This window comes from Drosophila biarmipes, unplaced genomic scaffold, assembly GCF_025231255.1.
Source record: "Drosophila biarmipes strain raj3 unplaced genomic scaffold, RU_DBia_V1.1 ptg000008l, whole genome shotgun sequence".
In the NCBI taxonomy this organism is placed as follows: Eukaryota; Metazoa; Arthropoda; class Insecta; order Diptera; family Drosophilidae; genus Drosophila; species Drosophila biarmipes.
Genome location: NW_026114529.1, coordinates 4,142,417 through 4,159,244, shown reverse-complemented (window position 1 = coordinate 4,159,244; position 16,828 = coordinate 4,142,417). Strand labels below are relative to the sequence as shown.

The 16,828-nt window shown below is 35.0% G+C and overlaps 2 long non-coding RNA genes across 3 annotated transcripts in view; both read right to left on the bottom strand.

Annotated features, from left to right (window-relative positions):
• LOC127011768 (uncharacterized) overlaps positions 1-16,828 on the bottom strand; it is a 104,670-nt gene that overhangs the window by 68,944 nt on the left and 18,898 nt on the right. The gene's annotated exons all lie outside the window — the stretch shown is intronic.
• On the bottom strand, positions 735-15,233 carry LOC127011770 (uncharacterized). 2 transcript variants are annotated; one of them, XR_007765089.1, is made up of 3 exons: positions 15,166-15,233; positions 14,892-15,063; positions 735-861 (listed from the first exon to the last, which is right to left on the bottom strand). It is a non-coding gene; the product is annotated as an uncharacterized LOC127011770 (long non-coding RNA). The 2 variants fall into 2 exon arrangements; XR_007765090.1 differs by lacking the exon at positions 735-861 and adding an exon at positions 5,683-5,783.

Sequence of the window (16,828 nt, the reverse complement as noted above, 5' to 3'; positions counted from 1 at the left end):
GTTCTCTTCTCCATGATCAGCCACCAGGATCCAGCAGCCCTTGAGGAGGACAACAATAGCTCAAAAGATTTTCATGTGTCGGACCATCGCCGCCATTATAATCCAAGAAGGAGGGATGATCAACCACAAGGACGACATTCGACATACTGGGATGATTGTGGCCGCAGTACTCGAAATCCTCATTCTTCCGAAGATTGTTCAGCTGTAGGAGCCACCCCATCAGAGGCTTATTGACCAACAGCATACTTCGAAAAAGTGGTGGTGCAATGAAATGTGTTTATCGAATCAACCCAAGCTAAATTGAACTTACGCATAACCAAATGCTCATATAATACAACCAAAACACAAGTGAAAATCAAAAACATTGGAAGAATTCAAAAATGTATTGAAATACATTTAAATCAAGTAAATCGATAGTGTTGATCCTGATAAAAAATGAGCGAAGACGAGTCTCACCACCAGCGTTACGGACGACGCGTGCGTCAGGCATATATATATTTTGTGTTTAAGTGAATTGGTATTCTTAGGAGCAGCAGTCTTTTAGTGCACGTATATTTATATATATATCCAATATAATATTTTGCAAACCCCAGGATCCGGAGCGTCGAGATCTCATCGCACAGGATTAAAAGGGGGTGTGTTTGTCAGAACCCGGTTCCTTTCTTAAAGCATACATATATAAATATACGTGCAGTTCAAAAAATTTTGTTATATAGACTGTTTCTTACCTTTTGGCTGCAAGTATCAGCTTTGTAGTTTTATGCTCAATTCCAAGAGCCCTCTGAGCGACGTTTGTAGACGTGAATAGTCAGCGTTTTGCTTATGTGCGCACCTTACGGGTGGTAAATTCGATACTCTCCGCTAATAAAAATAATGTTCAAGTAGAATTATTACATATGTTTTAGGCAACATTATATTACTTAGACACGGCATATGCCGACTGGCAAAAACGGTGCCTGAAAATCGGACGCCTCTCCCTCCAATTATTTGCAGGGTTAAAAGTCAAGGCATGCTTAATTTTAATCGTGAAAGAGCGTAATGAAAAACAAATTTATTATTTATTAAATAAAATGTCTAGTTATTAAATTAACGCATACTGATTGTATAAAATGTATAAAACATAAAAATGTTGTGGAAAACAGCACACAATAAGAAGTAAAGATGGAGAATTTCTAATGTATTTATTTTAATAGAAACCAATGTACAAAAAAATAATAAGAAATAAAAAAATATATAAAATGAATTATATATGTCTTTTGTGGTATTCCAATATTTTATCTTAGCAAATTTGTTTCATCTATCCCGCAGGAATAAGTATCATCAAATCCAAGGCATTTCACCTTAATTTTGTTCTTCTTTTTATTATATTTTCTACCAAATATGCATTGGCATCTTTAACTCATTGAAGTTCTTGTTCATAAAAAGACCCCTTATGTGATCAATCTTATAATCTTGCAACTCAAATGTTACTAAGTTGGTTGACTTAATTTTCGTTACTTCAAAAATTTCCGTTGTAAAATTTGGTTCATAACAGTTCACAAATGCTTATTCTTAAGAAGTCTCCTACTAAAAATTTATGTTTTGGAAATAACTTTGTATAGGTACGATAAAGATTTATATGTTGATTTTTCATAAATTCTCCGAATGTAGAATTAAAAAATTTTTTGCGTTAATTTGACTGAACATTTCTTGGCTTAGTATTAACTGTTTTAAAAACCTTTCTTATTGCGTCTGTAACATCTGGTGCGGACTTTGTTTTGACTGCAACGGCATATGATTATTTTCATTACTATATGGAAGCATTTAAACTAAATAAATTTGCCATGTAATGGCAAATCCCTTTTTTAACAAATTTACGGCATTCGCATTTTGTTTCTTCACGCATTTTTTTTAGATATTTATCTATTTGTACATTTTTATCGTAAGACCCACCTAAGTCAAATAGTTGAATATCATATTTTTGTAAAGCACAGGAATAATATGATTATGGTAAAGGTATTAAACTTGTTGTCTTAATATAGAATTCCAACATAAAAATGTTGTAAAAAATATGTCAAATCTTATAAAGGATGGCCTCTCAGGACTCACTATCAAACTCAATTTTCATTCCGTATTGGTTAATTACATCATCTGATTTTCGAAACCTAAAATTACATTTTATAGTAGTCAGTTTGATGATCAATAATTGTATCCAGCATCAAGAAGTCGTAGTGATCCAGTTTCAATTGAATATACTCCTTGTATGTAAGGAGTTGCATCCACTGATTTTTATCAAATCCCACAAAGTTTTTTTTTTTTGTTTTTGTAGATTTAAACACAATCGTTATAGTTGATTTTCAATATTTATTTGGAAACAACAAAAGAATTTTTATTAAAGAGCTAGCATTTATGCCGTCTGGTGATAACAGTGATACCGAACTTCTATCATCTTATGCTTTCATTTAGCATAAAAGAATTGGATAATGAAACCATTAGACAACAAAACCTAAACTAACAAAATATAAACCGATTGCATTGGTCAGCAGAAGATATACCATATACTGCACTAGAAACAAGAAAGGAAGTTAACTTCGGCAAGCCGAAGTTTGTATACCCTTGAGGTATAAAAAATAATCAATAATTTTATTAAATTGAATTCAAAATTCTGAAACATATAAAAACTTATATTCCCAGTATTATAAAATAATATGTCAAAAAGCCCCAAAGCTATAATTTGTTTCATATTATTTCCCACCAATTATCCGATCGTGCCAAGGACAGCTCTATGATATAGTCGTACGATTTTAGTAAAATTAAATTCGAAATTCAACACTAATTAAAAACTTTTATTTTCAAGCTTATAAGATTATATGTTAAAAAACACCAAAGATATAATTTCATTCATGTTTTCCGACTAATTTTCCGATCGTTCCAATATGCACCTATATGATATAGTCGTCCGATTTTGATTTTTTAATTCGAAATTCAAAACCAAATAAAAAATGTTATTTCCAAGCGTAGAAGGTTATAAGTTAAAAAACACCGAAGATTTAATTTTCAATATTATTTTAACACTATTTTTCCGATTGTTCCTATGGGAGCTATATGATTCGAAATTCAGAACTGATTTAGTTGGGAGCTATAAGATATAGTTGTCCGATCCTGGTTCCGACTTATATACTACCTGCAATTGAAAGAAGACTTTTGGGAAAGTTTAAAACTGAGAGACTAGTTTGCGTAGAAACGGACGGACAGAATGACGGACAGCCGGACAGACGGACGGACAGACGGACATGGCTAGATCGACTCGTCTTGTGACGCTAATCAAGAATATATACTACTATGGGGTCGGAAACGTCTTCTTCACTGCGTTGCAAACTTCTGACTAAAATCAAAAAGAAAAAAGATTAAACCAAACTCCAAATTTGTTTCACCACTTGTAGAATACATAGAAAAAAGCTTCCACTTAGATGTGCATTAAATAATTTGCTTAAACTATTTTTATTCTTGGAAAACTCAAATTATACGGTATATCTTAGCGCTGATATATATGTTTTAAGTTTAGTCAATAAAAACTAGTTGAACTGAGAGGTTGCATTACTCAATGGAGGGTCATTAAGGGTTTGTTTGGAGATGACCCCCGCAAAAAGGGATACTCTCAACATATTTATTGTAATTATTGCGGATCTGATACAAATTTCGAGAAAAACAGTGCCAGGAAACGCGACCAGGAGAATCTTACGAAAAAGTATTGTAATTTAAACCATTATATAAAAAAATAGTAATAATAAAAGATTTACCCAGAAAAATTACAATTTTTAATAATATATAAAAATGTTTACACAATTTATCCACCCTTTCACGATGCTAATTTGTGGTCTATAAGGATCGGGAAAAACAGTGAACTTTTTAACATTTCAATATAGCGAATTATTTGGTGTTATGGAGAGGAGAGTACCAAGACCAATTTAAGAAGGTTAAATACCTTAAAGGTGTTCTTGAAACAATTAAAAATGGAACAAATGAACCTATTCTCTTAATATTGGATGACTTGATGGTGGGAGCTTTTAACAAAAGTTTTTGTGAACTTTTTACTAAAGGATCACACCATAGAAACTTATCAGTAATAGTGGTAAGTCAGAATATATTTCACAGATCTTCGCACACCAGAGATATTTCACTAAATACCAAATATATTGTGGCATTTAAAAATCCCAGTGATAAGATTCAATTTCAGTGTTTAGCAAGACAAATTTATCCAGAAAACTCAACAGAGTTATTTATTATATATTCAGACGAAAATAGCTTGCAAAAAAAATCTAAATCCATATCGAATGTATGAAAAGTGAATTAGACTCACACCCAAAGCAAAGTTGCATTTTAAGAATTGAAGAAGTATCATATAATCCAATTGCTTCCTTGGACAGTGACTCTTCAATCGAATTTGTTTGCCTGGGAAATGGTGAAACCTATGGGGATTTATCAAGCGTTTATTTACGACATGTTGTGCAACTTAGAAAAAATCATAATGCCGTTGGTTTAGTCAACAATATTTGATGTTCTTTGTTTAGAAGCTCTTCAGTTTATCAAACAACACATTGGTTTCGAAAAGTGATAATAATTATCATTATAGAGCTTACTTGCAAACAGTTTTAACCCTTAAAATTATCTTTCAAAATAGTAACAAGGTAGAATTATTCGGAAAAGTAAATGTAGATATATTTAATCAACCCAAATATCTTGTAAATAACGTTGATGTAAGAATTAATTACAGGCTCGTCATCATGTTTTACAACCAAAAATTCTCTATATCCGTTTAAAAAAGTACAAGTAAAATTAAAATTAAATCAAGTAAAATAAAATCTTTTACAATTTATCCTGGTAATAATACATTATCGATAGATAACCTAGTTATTGGACAGATACAACGTTTTCCAGCATTCTGCATGATACAAAATCGAGCTTACTCTGGAGACCGTGAAATAGATCCTTTAAATTTCGAACATTTTAAAATTCAACGCTTTAACCTTTTAGTTAACAAAGTTCACGTACCTTCTCAAGCTCTTGGGTTTGATTACTCAAATATCCAAAGGATATAATATGTTATTCAAGTCTAGTGGGATTTAACATTACGATCAAGACCTTTAAATTACAAAGGGAATGTTTGATCAAATAGTTTTATATTAGCGTTCGATCTACCTGCAGATCATTCATACACAACGGTTTGCTCAAATTTAATTACTCAAGGAACCACCCGAAATAAAGGAATATTTTCTAAGCCACTTTATGAAGCAGTAACATTTCTGGTATATTGTGAATACGACTATATGTTTGATATTGAAAAAAATCTAAATACTCGAGTACCTCTTTAAAATGAATAAATAACAAATTGATAATTTACTTTCAATGAATGTACAAAAGATATTTTTAAGGGTGTCTTCGCATCTGATTTTAAGCGAAATGATTTTAACTATAACTTATAATAAGCTAATTTTAAAAATATTGAAAAAATATTTTAAAATAAAAAAGTCACTCTAAATAGAATTTCAATGTCAATTAAGATTATTTATTTTAGGAGCTTATATTGTTGGTTTAACTTATAATATTTCAGCATAATAATAAGGGCTTCGTCTTTTAAACTCGTTAAATTATGACACTGGCATGTGTCTGGTCCAACAGTAGCGTCGTCATCACTCCAGGGACAAAGTTTGTAATGAAATCCATACTTTGAGTAAATAAGCTCTTTTTCCTCGAAGTCCTCCTCAAATGCTCCAACCTTCTGATGTGTTCCTCGAAAACCATGTCTTCGAATTGAATAAGAAAAAGTTAAATTTGCTTGGCTAGCATTCTTTTGGTTGACTTTTACTCTTAGGTATTCTTAAAAAGACTGATGTAAAATAGGGAAACTTATATTGGTTATATTGGTTTATATTGAAAAACTGTTTTTATCTACTTTATTTATTTTTTTATAAATTTAATCAAGGCGTGGCTAAATCTTTTCATATCTTTTCCTTTATATACAATATACAAAATTCCATTTTCACTCAATTTCCTAAAGGGTGTCTTTCAAGCAAAGTTATTTACGTAACTTTAGGTAAAAATATTCAAAGCTGTTCGTTGTCCATTTTCGTTAAATAAAGAACTATTTATTTACCGTAAGATGTTTTCTTCAGTTTGCAGCCAATAATCTGGTATTCAAAATCAATACATAGATTTTCAACTTTAGTGTATCCAATAACAAGTTTCATCTCATCAAGAATGTCTATAAAGTCTTAAGATTTATAAATTTAGTATACCATATTACATATATATTCACAATTAAACATACCATTTTCGATAGGTACTATATATTATATATCGAACACTACATAGCCTTTTATACTCTGGGATCCCTTATTTATTACACGATTTTATTTGAGTGGGCATGGCACCTTTTTTTGGCATGTCGATAGGTATTGATGATGCAAATACATTTCAGTTAAAATTTTGTTTCTATCATAAAAACTGCAGGAGCTACAGATATTCGCGGATTGTGGGCGTTAGAGTTGGCGTGGCACCCCGCTGAAACAAACTTGCGCTCAGTTGCTCCGAGTCCAGGAGCAACTTTATCGGACCCAAAAACGGATCTGCCGTGTACAAAGGAAGGATCGGAAAATTGACAGTCGCATAAACTGCACCGCCCGAAAATTAAAAAAAAGACTTCGCCTGGCTTTGTGAGGATGTATCTGTATCTTTAAAAGAACCGAAAATCTTGGTAGAATTATATGCTAGGATAAGCCAATGTAATCATTAAGTATGAATTATTTTATGAAAAAAACAAGAAAGAAAGCCGAAGTTTGTATACCCTTGAGGTATAAAAAATAATCAATAATTTTATTTAATTGAATTCGAAATTCTTAAAAATATAAAAATTTATATTCCCAATATTATAAGATAATATGTCAAAAAGCCCAAAAGCTATAATTTGTTTCATATTATTTCCCACCAATTATCCGATCTAATCCAACTATATGATATAGTCGTCCGATTTTAATAAAATTTAACTCAAAATTAAGATATAATTAAAAAATGTTAATTTCCTATGGCAGCTATAAGATATAGTCGTCCGATTTTGATAAAATTTAAATTCAGCTGTGTTTACTTTTGTGCTCCGAGTTTTTGTCTTTTCCAGTGGTTTTGTGCGAGTGTTCTGTGTGTATTTATTTACAAAGATTAGCCTAACAATTGTGCTAGTAATTCTAAATAGATTTCCCAGTAAACGGGTACGTGTTAATAGTTTTTTTTAGCATTTCTATTAGATTTGTTTAATCTCATAGCTTTGTTTGTGTAACTTACGCTCCTAAACTTGCTAAAACTCTTTTACTCTCTCAATCTCCCTCGCTCTATTTTATTACTGTAACCTGCTCTCTATGCACCCGCTGAATTTCTAGTAGACTTTTTCGGTGCTATTTTCTGCAACTCTCTCTCTCTCTCTCTCTTGCTTGATTTACTTTGTATTTGTTCGTACTGAAAGTTGTTAGTGTAGCACAAGCCACGCTCAGTCGATAGAATATTTTTTTCTCTCGTGCTCTCTTACGTTTTGATAAATTTTCGCGATCTAGCGCTCTTATTTTTTTTTTTGCGTTTTGTGCCTTTGTTGATTTTTAAATTTGATCCCAGTGCCAAATTTACTTTGAGGTATTTTTGATATTTTATTTCATTTGTTTGTCTTATAATGGCCCTTGTATGTTCCAAGAAGAACTGCACACTTGCGTCTTCAACGAAAGACCCCTTTATTTTTTGCTGGCTCTGCGATGCACGTCAAATGTGCAGGATTCACCGGCAGAGTTAAAGATTTTATTGATCTTAACTGTGGTCTTATGTGGTCATGTGGTTCCTGCAAGGAAATGGTGGTTGAGATGAGCGGCTTTATGAAGCAGACTCGAGACAGCCTGTTGAATATCTCGGGTGCTTTTAGGCAATTCAATGAGGGGTTCATACCGTCTGTGCCCAGTTTAATAATAAAAAATTATTAACAGAGTCGCCTAAACGCAAAAAAGCCAGCTTAACCGCCGTTAATACCACCATGGAATCCAACCCAAATCCGAACTTGGTAGCAGCAGTTCCTGTCGACACAGGGTTAAGCGAACCAACTGCGCGTATGGATACAGCTAGCTCGAGTGTAGTCCATGTTTCCGGACTAAAAGCTTCTGTACTGGCTAAGTCAAAGAAATCGGTGCCGACCGTTCCTATAGGTACTGTAGGCACCGTTCCTGGATCTCAGCCTAGTGAGGTTCAGACTGCTGCTGGGGAGCGTAAGAAACTTTCAGTTGTTCCACAAAGGAAGCAATTATTTGTTTCTAGATTCACCCCAGATACCACATCTGAGGATGTTCTGGAATTTATACATGAAAAATTTCCATCCGAAGATATTGCAGTTGAACAATTTCGATTTTCATATGCTCGTAGGATATCTTCTTTGAAAATATTTGCTCCGCCTTACATTTTTAATGTTTTACTTTCTGAGAGCTTTTGGCTTAATGATGGTTTAGTAATTAAAGAATTCGTCCCAAATAAACCGAGAACAAATAACAGGCCCTCCACTATGTCAAAAAACTAAAAAGTTTAATGTTGGCGGTTAGGGGGTTAGGGAGTTAAATATGAAGCTACCCAAGCTTTATGCTGACTCCTCTGCATTTACAGAAGATATTTTAGCTTTTTCGGAAACTTCGCTGAAACCAGGGATATCCGACTCTGAAGTTCTGGCTAATAACTTTAATACTTATAGGACCGACCGCCACTCATGTAAGGGGGGCGGTGTCCTGATTGCCGTTACCTCTAGCCTAACATCTGAAAGAATTCTCATTCATATACCTAATGAAATTGAATTTCTAAGTGTAGAAGTTTCATTGCAATCGTTATCTGTTTTTGTTACATGTTTTTATATTCCACCTGGCTCTGACCTAGTAATTTATGAGCACCATCTGTCTGCAATAAAATCTGTTTTATCCCTTCTTTTTATCAGAGACCTTTTGATTGTTTTAGGTGACTTTAACCTACCTAATATTTCTTGGTCTCCTCCTACTGACTCATTTGTCGCTATGCCGTTATCCGCCCATGATTTTGTGGATGGCCTTTTAGAATTATCGTTACAGCAAGTAATTTTTATAAAAAATTCCTTAAGAAGACAATTAGATCTTGTGTTTGTTTCAGACCCGTCTGAAATCACAGTATGTAGAATTGACGCTCTTGTTGTACCTGAAGACCCATGTCATCCAACTATGGAACTGACAATTTGCCTCCCCTGCTCTGATACCCTCTCTGCTTTAGTTTCTCCAACTAAAATGAGATGTTTTCGTAAATGTAACTATAATAAACTTATAAACTAATATAATAAACGATATGATTTCTCATTATAATTGGACAGACTTGTACAATTGTACAGACATTGAAAGTGCCACTGAACTATTCTATACAGTCCTAAATACGTTTTTTAATGAATGCGTACCTGATGGGTTTCTTTCAAACCTTTCAATCTAACACTTATAAAAAGTATAAAAAATCGGGTAGACCAGCAGACTTTTCGAAATATGTTGTGGCTCGAACAGATTTTAATGTTCTCAACAGTCATTGCTTCTCTATGTATCTAAGTCGATGTAAACGATCCGAAACAGTTTTATAATTTTGTTAATGCAAGCATAAGGCATCGGCATTGCCTTTATTGGTACGTCTAAACTCAATGGAGGCATCGACGGATTCTGGAATTGCTGATTTATTTGCTGAGTTTTTCCAAACTTCTTATAGTTTGACAGCTTGGTCAAATTCTAACTACCCTAATCCCTTAAATAGGGCAAATTGTATTTTCTCCCCTGTAATCACCAAAAGCTCTCTCGTAAGAGATTCAGGAACAACAACGCCAACATGTTGTCCCGGTTCAGATGGACTTCCTGGATGTGTGCTTAAGTTTTGTGCGTCAACCATTTGTAAACCGATTCTTAAACTTTTTAATTTGTCTATTTCATCATCAGTTTTTCCTTCTATCTGGAAGGACTCTTTTATTATTCCACTCCATAAAAAAGATGCGAAAGCAGATGCCCAAAATTATAGAGGTATTTCTAAATTGTCGGCGATTCCTAAAGCATTTGAACGTATTATCACTTCTCATTTGCAACATTTATGTTCCTCGCTTATATCACAGTGTCAGCATGGTTTTGTTAAGCGAATCACCACCACCAATCTTCTTGAATTGTCATCTATTGTAATAAATGGGTTTAAGAATAAAATGCAGACTGACATTGTATATACAGATTTTGGTAAGGCCTTTGACTCCGTTAACCACTCTTTTCTGTTTACTTTGCTTATTAACGATCTTCCCTCAATCATAACACATTCTCGTGTACTAATGTATGCTGATGATGTTAAGCTTTGTTTATCATATAATGATATAGCGTCGGGAATTAACTTACAGTCGGATATTGATTGTTTTCATGGATGGTGTGAGTACAATCTTTTAAATTTGAACTGCCTTAATGCAACGTTATGACTTTTTATAGGGGTGCTACTACGTTTATCAGTTACTTTCTTAAGAAAACGCCACTTGACCATATATATTCAGTTAACGATTTAGGTGTTCTTCTTGGCTCTAAACTTAAATTTGACTGACTCATTATGTCCACTGTTAACAAAGCCATGAGTGTTCTTGGGTTTATAAAGCGTTGGTCAAAAGAATTTGATGACCCTTATACGACCAAATTATTATTTACCTCCCTTGTCCGTCCTATTTTGGAATATTGTTCGTCGGTTTGGAGTCCACAATATCAAGTGCACATCGACCGTATTGAGTCGGTACAAACAAAATTTCTCTTATTTGAGCTGGTCTCAAAACGTAAGGCTTCCTTCCTACGAGAGTAGATTACAATTGCTTAATTTACCTACACTTGTAAATCGTAGAACAATGCTTGGTACTATTCTTATACAAAATCTTATAAGAGGTGACATTGATTCTGCAGAACTTTTAAACCGCCTAACATTCAACGTTCCCGTTAGACTAACACAAAATTATTAATTCTTAATTATGCCTTTTATTTTCACTTGTGTCCCGTCTCTATTTGTTTTATGTATGTGTCTTCCTCGCGAACTCGCATTTTTTACCCAAATTGATAAAAGGGCCCCGCGCGTAACAAGCACGTGCTTGGTGTCGTTGGGCCACTTATATATATTTCATATATATTTCATTTGTCTTCAAGACTTTCCATTCCTTTTCCCTTTCCCTTTTTCCTTGGGAGCATCGATAATTTCCTTTACGGTTACGTTGGGCTCGATTTGGTATGTCTAGTAGCTTTTCCAAGCTTCCTCCAGTTATTTGGATAAAACTCGGAATTGTTCTTCAGATTTGGTCTGCAGCTTGGTTTCATGCATATCCCTTTTTGTGACCGGAACAACATGAAAGTTTTCGTCCTCAGTTAGCGTAAGAATTTTGTTGACCAGGGCTTGCGAGATGTTATCCCTAATGTAAATTGGTGGGGGTTTAGGTTTCTGTTAAGTCTCCTGAGCCTATTCAAGTTTATTCTCTTCTAGCGCAAAACTATTTCTGTTGGAACTCCCGGGTAATTGATTTTCTATTGGGACACGGTTTACCTACCGCGATGTTCTGCTGGCTAAGCTTACGCTTGATGTGGAAGCTCCGATCTAAATCGGTCTGTATGGCCGGACCCCCTTATTGAATTTGGTTTTGGTTTTGATTAGTTGTCGTGACTTAGGAACCACCAGCTTAGAGCAACCTAAAATCGAAGTGACCAGCGAGGACCAACCAAGCGAAATTCCGACATCGCGAACCGATTTAGTATCCATGCCATAACGGCGTGGCATGGGGGTTTGTACAGGGATGGCTGCAGACGTCCAAAAAGTAGTGAAAGTGGGAGAGGTCTATAAGATCACCAAGATCAGCGGGTCACGGAATCGACATACCCAAAGCCAAAGCTGGGAATTCTGTGATTATTGTATGCCATGACCATTTATCCAAATTTGCCTGGGTGCGGCCTATGAGACAAGCAGTAGCTGCCGAGGTCGTCAACTTTCTTGAGACCAACATTTTTCATAAATATGAGGCCTCCGAGTTTATACAATCGGACAACGGGAAAAAATTTGTGTCACAAATATTGGAAGCGTATAACGCCATGTTCGGAACGCGGATGATTTACGGAATCAGGTTGGTACACTCAGAACTGCGGGATTGCACGAATGAATAGGAGATGATTGGTAGAGCACTTAATCAGAACTATCCTAATGCATATATAAAAGCCACAATCCGGGACCATCATGTCACCAGACGTGATGCGTGCACACCAAGTATATTATCAAGCCACACAAGCTGCTCGCCGGACAAGATACGTGGAGCAGGGATCACAACTGCCGCTCTTTCAAGACTGAATGAATGGGCTCTGCTATAGCATTCAATTGGATTAGGTGTGTATCCAGCAGCGCTGGATACAACTAAACTCAAGCAAGAACAATCACCTCGTAAAAAAAACATAAATGAGAGATCCGGCAACGGAGCCGAAACCAGAGGGAAGATCGCAGTCAGTTGCAACTGTTTGCAACCCAAAAACGCATCTGCCGTGTACAAAGGGAGGATCGGAAAACGGACAGTCGCATGAACTGCGCCGCCCGAAAATTAAGAAAAAAAGACTTCGCCTGGCTTTGTGAAGATAAATCTGTATCTTTAAAAGAACCGAAAAACGGTAGAATTGCTAGGATAAGCCAATGGTAGAATTGAATGCTAGGATAAGCCAATGTTTAATGATTACATTGGCATTATAAAAAAAAAATTAATGAAAAAAAAAACATATTCCTTTTTTATATTTTTCATCGGCCGGAAAATTAAGAAAAAAAGACTTCGCCTGGCTTTGTGAAGATAAATCTGTATCTTTAAAAGAACCGAAAAACGGTAGAATTGCTAGGATAAGCCAATGGTAGAATTAAATGCTAGGATAAGCCAATGTTTAATGATTACATTGGCATTATTAAAAAAAAAATTAATAAAAAAAAAAACATATTCCTTACTTATATTTTTCATCGGCCCGAAAATTAAGAAAGAAAGACTTCGCCTGGCTTTGTGAAGATAAATCTGTATCTTTAAAAGAACCGAAAAACGGTAGAATTGCTAGGATAAGCCAATGGTAGAATTAAATGCTAGGATAAGCCAATGTTTAATGATTACATTGGCATTACTAAAAAAAAAATTAATGAAAAAAAACATATTCCTTTTTTATATTTTTCATCGGGAAATGGGAAACCTTTTTTTTTGGTTCACAATACAGCTGACTAGTCCCGGTCAATACCATGGTTACGGCATACGGTCAAATTTTCTTTTACTTGCCAAATTCTTGATCAGCATCACTAGACATGTCCGTCTGTCCCTCTGCCCGTCGGTCCGACCGTTTCTACGCAATCTAGTCTCAGTTTTAATGCTATCGGGCTGAAACTTTCTTCCTTCTTTGGCAGGTACTATATAAGTCGGAACCAGCCGGATCGGACCACTTTATCTTATGGCTACCATAGGAATAATCGTGAAAAAATTTGTTAAAATTATATCTTTGGTTTTTTTAACATAAAATCTCCTAAGCTTGGAAATAACATTTTTTATTAGTTTTAAATTTTGAATTTAATTTAATCAAAATTGGCCGACTGTATTATATAGTTGCCATAAAAACGATTTGTGAGAAAATAATATTTAACTAATTATAGCTTGGGTGTTATTTGAATTATTATCTTATTATAATGCGAATATAATTTTTCCCGTTTTTAATAATTTTGAATTAAATTTAATAAAAATCAAACGACAATAAAATAGTTGTCAAAGAATCGGTGAGAGAAATAATTTTATTTTTTAATATCACGTATGCTAGCAACCATTCTTAAAAATTTAACAAGGTGTTACTAAGAGATTTCTCTCCACTTGTACATTGTACGAGGCAAAAAAAGCTGTTGTCATCTCTACCGTTCCAAAAGTCATTATTCTTTCTCGTTTACATAATAATATAATATCGGACAATAGCAATACCTTCATAGTTAAGACCAAGAATTAATCTTTAATAAATAACCATTCAAATATAATATTATATCTATTGAGCACATTCTTTTATAAACTTATATTTTTATATTACAAGGTGAGTTCCAAAGTAAACAGGACTTTTTTAATCTAGCGCCCTCTAGTGGCGCCATCTATATGTCAAAAATCAGCTAATGTCAGTAAAAATGTCATGACATTTCATCTATTGAAAGTGAGGTTATTGCGTTTGAAGTGTCAGTGGTTTCAACGTTTTCAAAGTGGTCGTGAGGATATAAATGACGATGAACATGTGAGCCAACCAAAATCCGTGATCACCGAAAATTCCACCGAAACTGTGTGTGAATTCTTAAAAAATCAGTCGAAATCATCTTTGAAATTCATGGAAATAGAATTGAACATCTCCACAATATTGATTTATCGCATTTTGACCGAACATTTGGGCTTACACAAGGTGTGTGCACGGTTTGTTCCGCACAAATTGACTGACGTCCAAAAATTGCTCAGAATTCAACATTCGAAGGACATCAGTAAAGGGGCAAAAAAAGACCCGAACTTCCTTTACAAGATTGTGACTGGTGACGAAATTTTTGTCTTCAATAAGATCTCGAAACGAAACGTTAGAGTGCTGAATGGAAGACGCCGGACAAACCGAGCCCAAAAAATCGCGCGTAGAGAAGTCAAAAGTGAGGACAATGCTGATTTGTTTTTATGATTCCATGGGTATTGTTCACCCAAAACGTTAATGCGGTATTCTACCTTGGAGTAATGAAGCGTTTTTTCTGCCCGAATATCGCGAAGACGAAAGTTGGCGTTTGTTGCACGATAATGCGCCGTGTCATCTCTCTCCTCTCCCCGTACTCACCTGATTTGGCACAGTGCGACTTCTGCCTTTGCGGAAAAATGCATTTGCCTATGAAAGGAAAGCGTTATGCAGACGTAGAGGCCTTTCAAAAGGCTTACACTGGTGTACTGGTGGCCATACCGGGCAACGAGCTAAAACACTCGCTCGACATGCTTTTAGACCGTGCAAAACGCTGTATTAAAGCAGAAGGAGACTATTTTGATTAAAATAAATTGATTTTGCCGAAAAAACTATTTGTTGTTTTGTTTTAAGTCCTGTTTACTTTGGAACTCACCTTGTATAATTAAATAAAACGTAAAGTTCAAGAGCCCTCTAAGCGTCGTTTATAGTCGTCATGTGGTTCCTGCAAGGAAATGGTGGTTGAGATGAGCGGCTTTATGAAGCAGACTCGAGACAGCCTCGGGTGCTTTTAGGCAATTCAATGAGGGGTTCATACCGTCTGTGCCCAGTTTAATAATAAAAAATTATTAACAGAGTCGCCTAAACGCAAAAAAGCCAGCTTAACCGCCGTTAATACCACCATGGAATCCAACCCAAATCCGAACTTGGTAACAGCAGTTCCTGTCGACACAGGGTTAAGCGAACCAACTGTGCGTATGGATACAGCTAGCTCATGTTTCCGGACTAAAAGCTTCTGTACTGGCTAAGTTCCTATAGGTACTGTAGGCACCGTTCCTGGATCTCAGCCTAGTGAGGTTCAGACTGCTGTTGGGGAGCGTAAGAAACTTTCAGTTGTTCCACAAAGGAAACAATTATTTGTTTCTAGATTCACCCCAGATACCACATCTGAGGATGTTCTGGAATTTATACATGAAAAATTTCCATCCGAAGATATTGCAGTTGAACAATTTCGATTTTCATATGCTCGTAGGATATCTTCTTTGAAAATATTTGCCCCGCCTGACATTTTTAATGTTTTACTTCCTGAAAGCTTTTGGCTTAATGATGGTTTAGTAATTAAAGAATTTGTCCCAAATAAACCGAGAACAAATAACAGGCCCTCCACTGTGTCAAAAAACTAAAAAGTTTAATGTCGGCGTATCAAAATGTTAGGGGATTAAATATGAAGCTACCCAAGCTTTATGCTGACTCCTCTGCATTTACAGAAAATATTTTAGCTTTTACGGAAACTTGGCTAATAACTTAAATACTTATAGGACCGATCGCCACTCACGTAAGGGGGGCGGTGTCCTGATTGCCGTTACCTCTAGCTTAACATCTGAAAGAATTCTCATTCACATACCTAATGAAATTGAATTTCTAAGTGTAGAAGTTTCATTGCAATCGTTATCTGATTTTGTTACATGTTTTTATATTCCACCTGGTTCTGACCTAGTAATTTATGAGCACTATCTGTCTGAAATAAAATCTGTTTTATCCCTTCTTTCTATCAGTTTCTTGGTCTCCTCCTACTGACTCATTTGTCGCTATGCCGTTATCCGCCCATGATTTTGTGGATGGCCTTTTAGAATTATCGTTACAGCAAGTAATTTTTATAAAAAATTCCTTAAGACGACATTTAGATCTTGTGTTTGTTTCAGATCCGTCTGAAATCACAGTATGTAGAATTGACGCTCTTGTTGTACCTGAAGACCCATATCATCCAACTATGGAACTGACAATTTGCCTCCCCTGCTCTGATACCCTCTCTGCTTCAGTTTCTCCAACTCAAATGAGATGTTTTCGTAAATGTAACTCTAATAAACTTGTTAACTAATATAATAAACGATATGATTTCTCATTATAATTGACAGACTTGTACAATTCTACAGACATTGAAAGTGCCACTGAACTATTCTATACAGTCCTAAATACGTTTTTTAATGAATGCGTACCTGATGGGTTTCTTTCAAACCTTTCAATCTAACACTTATAAAAAGTATAAAAAATCGGGTAGACCAGCAGACTTTTCGAAATATGTTGTGGCTCGAACAGAT